The sequence below is a fragment of the Euleptes europaea genome, chromosome 14 (genome assembly GCF_029931775.1).
Source record: "Euleptes europaea isolate rEulEur1 chromosome 14, rEulEur1.hap1, whole genome shotgun sequence".
NCBI classification, from domain to species: domain Eukaryota; kingdom Metazoa; phylum Chordata; class Lepidosauria; order Squamata; family Sphaerodactylidae; genus Euleptes; species Euleptes europaea.
Window position 1 is genome coordinate 57,073,293 of NC_079325.1, and position 7,992 is coordinate 57,081,284.

At 47.1% G+C, this 7,992-nt stretch overlaps 1 non-coding gene across 1 annotated transcript; it reads left to right on the forward strand.

Annotated features, from left to right (window-relative positions):
• The first annotated feature begins 3,385 nt into the window (after nucleotides 1-3,385).
• LOC130487520 (U6atac minor spliceosomal RNA) lies at nucleotides 3,386-3,513 on the forward strand. Its single transcript, XR_008933800.1, has one exon. It is a non-coding gene; the product is annotated as a U6atac minor spliceosomal RNA (small nuclear RNA).
• Nucleotides 3,514-7,992: the final 4,479 nt, after the last annotated feature.

The following is a 7,992-nucleotide window of genomic DNA, read 5'->3' on the forward strand; positions in this document are numbered from 1 at the left end:
GTGTGTTTTTTAAAGGAAGATGTTGTGATAGAACTTGCACTTTCAAGATATTCCGTTATATTAGTCTAATGTGTGAATTCGAAGACCTTCCCTAAGGTCAAGTGTTTTAGTAGGCAGTTCAGGTAGCTGAGAGTGCTGGCATGAACTGCTTGGAGTTGCTCCTTAAAGCCCTTTGAACTACTCCTCATTCTTTTGGTCTCTCTTTTGGAACCCAGAAAAGTTACAGCCTCTGGTGCTGCTAGCATGTTGCTGGCAGGAGCCTCTGCCACGTTAGGCCCTCTGCACCTTTAGCTCCTTGACCACTGCCTCTGAGGCCTCCAGTAGCTGAGCTGGTCAGAGGGGAGGGTGACCGGGACGCTGACCGCTATTCTCCCGGGACAGTGGGGGAGCCAGGCTCCTCCCTTTGGGGGCCATCTGAGGGGCATTCCTGCCTGAATGGAGAGACCCAGATTCAATATTAAGGTTATCCCAGCCCCTCTGACATCTGGGGCCCAGGGATCTTGGGGAACAAAGTGATGCGAGTCTCAGTAGAGGGTGGGGAGACAGAGGACCCCTGCTGGGTAACAGGGCATGCAGACCCTGTCCCACCAACCTCCCCCCACTTATGTATCCACACTGGGGACATCTCCTGTTCCCATGTAGAAGCATGGCCTGAATGAGCATTGATGGCTTTAGATGGCTGGTGTAGGGTTGCCAGGTCCCTCTTCACCACCGGCAGGAGGATTTTTGGGGGGAGCCTGAGGAGGGTGGGGTTTGGGAAGGGGAGGGACATCAATGCCATGGAGTCCAATGGCCAAAACGGCCATTTTCTTAGGTGATCTGATCTCTATGGGCTGGAGATCAGTTGTAATAGCAGGAGATCTCCAGCTAGTACCTGGAGGTTGGAAACCCTAGGTTGGCCTAGCAGGTGTGTCCAACTTGCTTTAATGGGCAGGGGGAGAAACAACAGGCAGTTTCAGCACCTGGGGTAGTAGGGTTGCCAGCTCTGGGTTGGGAAATACCTGGAGATTTTAGGAGTGGAGCTTAAGGAGAGTGGGGTTTGGGGAGGGGAGGGACCTCAGCAGGGTATTATGTTATACAGTCCATGTTCCACATCAGCCATTTTCTCCAGAGGAACTGATCTTAGTAGTCTGGAGATCCCTTGTAAAAGAGGGAGATTTCCAGCCACCATCTGGAGGTTGCAAGAATCAGCAGCAGACAAACACCCACTTAATGAGTTACACAGTGGACTGTATTTTGACTAGGTGCATAAATCCTAAGGTCTACACACATGAGTTACATTGAAACATCATATATATCTATATTGACTCCCTGTGTTTCAATTGCCGTGATTCCAGGCGCAGGTGAGTCAAGAGCAGCGTGAATCGCATACAATGCATATAAGGAATAATGTCCTGGATGATGTACAATGTTGCGTAGATAAAGCGCGGGTCTTCATGACTCAAACAGTCCTTGGTATTGAACCTACAGAGGTCCGGGTAACACCCTGTTTCGACCCGTCTTCATCAGGACTCAAGCATGGCAGTACAAATATCTGCTCAGGAGATATTAGGGAGGGGAGGGACTTCAATGCCATAGAGTCCAATTGCCAAAGCGGCCATGTTCTCCAGGGGAACTGATCTCTATCGTCTAGAGATCAGTTGTAAGAGGGAGAGCTCCAGACACCACCTGGAGGTTGGCAACCCTAGCTGAACTCCATTATCTCCCCCCCCCTCCCCCGGCACCATCCCCAAATCTGCAGGGATTTCCCAACTTTTTGTAGGCAAGCCTAGGAGGGGCGGGACTCCAGCGGGATTTACTACTGAAGAGTCCACCCTCCAAAGCAGCCATTTTCTCCAGGGGAAATGAACTGTAGACTGGAGATCTGTAAAGCTGTAGTCTGTAAATCTGGGAGAAGTCTGCCTGCAGGTTGGCAACCCTATTTAGGAGAAATTAAGCCTTCTCCTGGTACAGTTGCCAACTCTGGGTTCAGAAATACCTGGAGATTTCAGAGTGGAGCCTGGGAGGATGGGCTATAGGAAGGGGGCCCCTCAGTAGGCTATCGTGACCTATAGTCCCCCTTCTAAATAAGCCATTTTCTCCAGGACAAGTGGAATAAACGTTTTAAATAAGTAGGGTTGCCAGCTCCGGGTTGGGAATTACCTGGAGATTTGGGGGCGGAGCCTGAGGAAGGTTGGAGATGGAGAGGGGAGGGGCTTCAATGCCATAGAGTCCAATTGGCCAAGCGGCCATTTTTCTCCAGGTGAACTGATCTCTGTCGGCTGGAGATCAGTTGGAATAGCAGATCTCCTGCTACTACCTGGAGGATCAGCACAGAAATAACTGTACAGAGCGAACACACAAGTAACGTGTTTAAACATATATTCAACCAAAGTGCAGCGATACATATAAGACACACATACAACTATGTACACAGATATACAATGTTTTTTCTAATGCAGTCTTTGTGCAAAAAAATATTTCTATTGTAGCAGTAGTTGTAGAAAAATCCTTTAAAAGGTCCACAAGGTACTTTTTAATATCGAATATATGTTTAAACACGTTACTTGTGTGTTCGCTCTGTACAGTTATTTCTGTGCTGATTTCCAAACCGTGTGGTAATAGCACAGGAGTGCTCTTTTTTGTGGTTTACTACCTGGAGGATGGCAACCCTACCTGGAGATCAGTTGTAACAGGGGGAGATCTCCAGCCACAACCTGGAGGTTGGCAACCCTATAAGCTATCTATGCAGTCTGGAGATCTGGGGGATCTGCAGCCCCCACCTGGAGGTTGGCAGCCAACATAACTGTCGTTTTAAATGGAAACGTTGCAACTTTGACCGGGTGGGGTTCGAACTCGAATCTCCAACAGTCGCCGGTGAATTCGGCCGCCATTTTGGAAGAGGGAAAAGAAGTAACGAGCAGGCGGTTTTTGCCCCAAGCAAATATGGCGAGCGAATCTTCCTGATCTTTCGAGGTAGACGATTCAAGATTTTGAGATTACTCTTAAATTTATTTTATTTGTAGAAAACTGGGTTTTACTCTCATGGCAAAAGAGACGCGAGATCGACATTCTGATCAGAATTTTAAATAAAAGGATTTTGGCAGCCCGCTCACTTATTCTAATTAGTTTGCCGTTGTACATTCCGATTGGATGAAAGGATGCATATTATTAGTGTGAGGCTCGGGAAGCAGCTGCTTATAAAAATGTCGCAGAGCTGTTGACTTATGAAACCGCCTTATAGCTCCAGCCTTTGTTTAATTAAATGCTTATACTGTGTGACACTGTGAAATGGAGAAGAAAGCATCAAAAATCCTTCCCAACTTCCCCCCCCCCACGGTCACTATGACCAGAATATCTTTTTATTTTCAGTGGTTTAAATACTCCTTTCCCAGAGCCAAACATTGTGTTGTATGAAAGGAGAGAAGGTTAGCACTCCCCTTGATAAGGATGGAAGAGGTCCCAGTGGCCTGTACAACACGCATATGGTTAAGGCATTGCCACTTACTTTGTGGCATCTAACCACGTTTTTTGGGGGGTGGGTAGGAGGGGTGTTATTTTTGTGGATCCTCTTTCTCTGCAACAGCCAACATCTACAATTCCAGCATGCTGCTGCCTTGCATAAACAGAAAGATAGAAAGCTGAAGTGTTTGTTTTTTATTTTATTCCACAACTTTTGGGTTACCAAAATGGTTAAGAATATCTTTATGGAGCACTGGTTCCCAACCGGGGGTCCGTGGACCCCCAGGGGTCCGCGAGAGCTAAATTAAGGTCCGCAAAACAAAGTTATAAACCCATAATAAATTAATATTTTCAATTAAAAGTTCTCTATTATAAAAATATATATTCAAATATTATTCTAAGTTTAATGTTTAACTAACAGTTATGATTAAAGTTTATTTTCAAATTCTCTGAATTTTTATTTTGAACCTTGGGGTCCCTGCACCGAACAAACAAGTCCTAGTGGTCCCTGGTCAAAAAAAGGTTGGGAACCACTGTTATAGAGGGTGATATTGTTTGTATTCTTTAAAACAGCTGCATATCCTGCCTCACATGGACTTTATTTGCAATAAATAACCACCCTTGGGGTGGTTACTGGCTCAGACGGCACCAGGGCCAGATCCTGCAATCTGCTAACAGCATTGTTTCCATGAACCACGGATATTAAACAATTTCAGCATTTTTAGATTAACCCCTCAATATTTGTGTTTTCTGGCCTCTAGCTTTACATTCATAGAGGGTGCCTATTAATTATTAGCTCAACAAAACCTCCATGGCTAGAAGCAGTAAACCTCTGAAAACCATAGAATGGGAACAAAAATGAGGGGCGGCAGAACCATACTAGAGCACATGGGCTGGTGTTCTGAGCCTCCAGGGCCATTTCATTTGTACTCAGATGAACATCTTTGCACATAATGGCCACACAAACCAGATGCCACATTTCTTTGTTGATGGATACTGGTTTTTCGACAAAGTGAATGCCTCCCTGTATGAAGACGGAGGCTCTTTTTGGTTGACGATTATGTTATGGAGAAACAAAACAGAGGCAGCATCTCTGAACCACAGATGCCTGGGACAACCCAGGGTGGGGGAGATTGTTGCCTTCCTGCCCTGCTTGTGAGCTTCCAGTGGCAGCCTAGAACAGAGTTCCCTAAGTAGTGACCATGGATGCTATGGCACCCATCAGTACTTGCCTTGGCACCCACAAAGCTTTTCAGAAAGCAGGTAGAGCCATTCTAAGGCAGAGCTTGTTACTGACTCCCTTCATGCTGATGGAAGGGTTTCCCATGGCTGCTGGACTGGGAGGGAAGGTGCTGCTTTTGGCTGTGTCCACCATGGCAGCCTTTTTGGGGCGGCACACTCCACTCCCTCTCAAAGTTCCACTGGTGCTTGCAGGCTCACAAAAGTTGGGGACCCCATCCCAGAGGCTCGTGAATGCTGGAAAAGAGGCTACTTGTCCAGATGGGCCAGCAGTGCCCTTCTCCCTTCGGAAACCCAATGAATACAGATGGACAGATGGAAGTTGGGACCACCGGCTCTGGATTACAAGCGGTTGTTTTGCTACCCCCCAAAACTGCAAAGGCACACGCAATGACTGCAGTGATAGGTCTTCTGTGCATGCACACCTGCAGGCTCTGAATCTGTTGCATTCATGTTTCACTCACATCCCTGGTACCCCGGTTCTGCCTCCTGGTTCTACAGCAGCTGCAACCAAATGGGCTTGATCTAGCATCTGTTACATCCCAGGCTTTAAATGCGCGCACACACACAAACTAGCAAACACAAAATAGCAACCCCACATACATGACCCAAAAAGGTTACTACCTTCTGACCTGCCTCCAAGAAGCCACAGCGAGCTAGAGTGCAAAAGAGGAACAGGCATTCAGAATGCTGATGCGTAGCAGCAGTGAAGGATGTAAGTTGTGGTCTGGGATGTCCCCCCTTCCAAACTGTGCCTTTGTCAACCAAGAACTTGATAGGGGGTCTCAAGAAAATCCCCCCAGTCAGCCTGACTCAGCCCCTGTATAGTACAAGGATAATACTGACCTAACATCCAAAACGCACGATGTAATCCTGCTGTACACGGCAGGCCTCGCCTGGAATAGCGTGCAGTTCTGGAGGACTCACTTCAAAAAGGATGTGGACAGAATGGAGCGGGTGCAGAGAAGAGCAATGAGGATGATCAGGGGCCTGGAGGCCAAGCCCTACGAGGAAAGGCTGAGGGAGTTGGGAATGTTCAGGGGGGAATGATTGCTCTCTTGAAGTATTTGAAGGCCTCTCACTTAGAGGAAGGCAGGGAGCTGTTCCTGTTGGCAGCAGAGGATAGGACTCGCAATAATGGGTACTGGCTAGATATCAGCGAATTTATTTTTTTACAGTAAGTTGTTTAACAGTGGAATCAGCTCCCTAGGGAGGTGGTGAGCTCCCCCTCACTGGAAGTCTTTTAAGCAGAGGCTGGACAAGCACTTGTCAGATCAGCTCTAGGCTGATCCTGCATTAAGCAGGGGAGTGGGCTAGATGGCCTGGATGGTCCCTTTGCCTTTGCCATCACCATCCTCTGTAAAGCAGCCCTTCGTCATTGGTGGTCTCCCATGCAAGTACTAACTGCAGCCACCCGCCTTAGCTCCCAGGCACTGACAAGAGCAAGCTATGGTTCTATGACTGTTGCAAGTGGAAGAAAGTAATGAGTGAGAAAGCTGATTAGAGGCACATTAAGCACAATTATCCAGCAGAATGAAGGGGGGGGGAGATTATCCACCAGACTGTATCCCACTCGTGCCTAGAGTAGCCCACTACCAGAGGAAGGGGTCCCTATCATCCCCCCAAAACCTTAGGGTATGTGAGAAATATGGATGCCTCCAGCTATGCAAACAGTACTTCCTAGAGCACCAAAGCCAAGAACAAGAATGAGCATGCCAGGCTCCAGGAGGAATGTTGACTTGGGAAGAAGCTCATTCTTCAGCTGCATTTTCAATGGCTTCAAAAACCCCTTTTATGCTCTGAGCGTTCTAAAGAAAGGACAGGCCCAGAGCAAACCACTGCGCAGAGTCCTGCACGTACGTCCTTCATTAACATGCACACTGGCACCCACACCCCTCCGACCAGTGCGACAGCCGGACACCCCCAACTGCCTGCCCACTGCTCTCAGGACGAGGCTGCCACTTCCTGCCACGCCCCTTTCAACCAACCACCCCTTCCCCCACACCAAGCTAGCAGCAGGCAGTTTTGCAAACTTAAGAGCATCTGAAGTGTACCGCAATATTCCGTAAGTTGGAAGCTGCTGATGCAAACTACTGAAGAGCCTCCCCAAGAATCCACCACTAACTTGATTTAGGGGCCTGCTAGTAATAACAGCACACCGATGCTATTGGAGAGGAAGTAACAGAGACACCTCTTTCAGAGACCAAGGCCAACAGGACAGAGGGGCACAAGTGCTAAACTAGGAGCAGAGGGAGCTGTGTTCAAATCCCTCTGCAGGCTGAGTTTATGGGCAAAAAAACATTAGAAGGGGGGGGAAAACAACCTTTAGGAAAAAGGCAAGTTACAAGGGTCACTGATTCAAAAGGTTAACCGAAAGTGTTTTTCACTTTTCAGATAAGTGTCTCTTCATCTACCATGAGCTCTAGCAATGGTGGGTGGAGGATCTGCCAAGACACAAGATATCATTCCACTCCTCTTCTGGCCGTCCACATAAAATCCCACCTTTTATTATGGCACATGGTCATTGGTACTGATGTGTAAAATATCAAGAGGAAAAATGGAGGAGGGAGAGGAATACCAACGGCGCAAAAGATACAGCCATACCATTAGCAAATACAAGTTTTTACAATGAAGTTTCAAGATAAAAAAAACTTTTAGGGTTTTTTTTTACATTGAAGTTACTGTACAAGTATTCTGAAATTTGCCAGAATGAGTTTAAAAAGTACAAAAAAAAGATACAATGACTACAAGCAAGGACTGTGGGTTTCTGAATGATGAAAGGAGGCGAATCCCAAAAGACTCGTTGAAACAGCATCTATCCGCACAAAATGGAAGGGAAACAGTGTACTGAAGTCCCAAACTGGGGCATGGGGGAACCAAAGAAGAAAAGCAACAGCAGAACCACAAAGCACTCTCATTTGGTCATGTTAAAAATACTTCTTTAAGCATGAGGCATCTTAACTCACACAATTCCCCTATCTAAAATGAGATGGACCAAGGCCTGCTTTTTTGGAAAGAAAATAATAAGAGATCTGGGTTATTTCTAAGCTCATGACTTGCCAGTTGTAACAGGCAAGCAGAGGACAGCCCCCTTTCTCCGAGTAGAGAAACTCTGGGGTTCTCAACATAAGGGAGACATGCTATGGTGGAATGCCCCCTCCCAATGTATCAGGCAAAGCAACTGAAAAACAGGCCTCTTGATTGCAGGATCCTGCTGCCCTCTCTGAGGGACCCAAACGAAGGCCTGTCGTCTTTGGCCCAAGGGCAAGAGCAAACTCTTGTCGGTTGCTTCAGTTTTGAAATGTTCTCAAG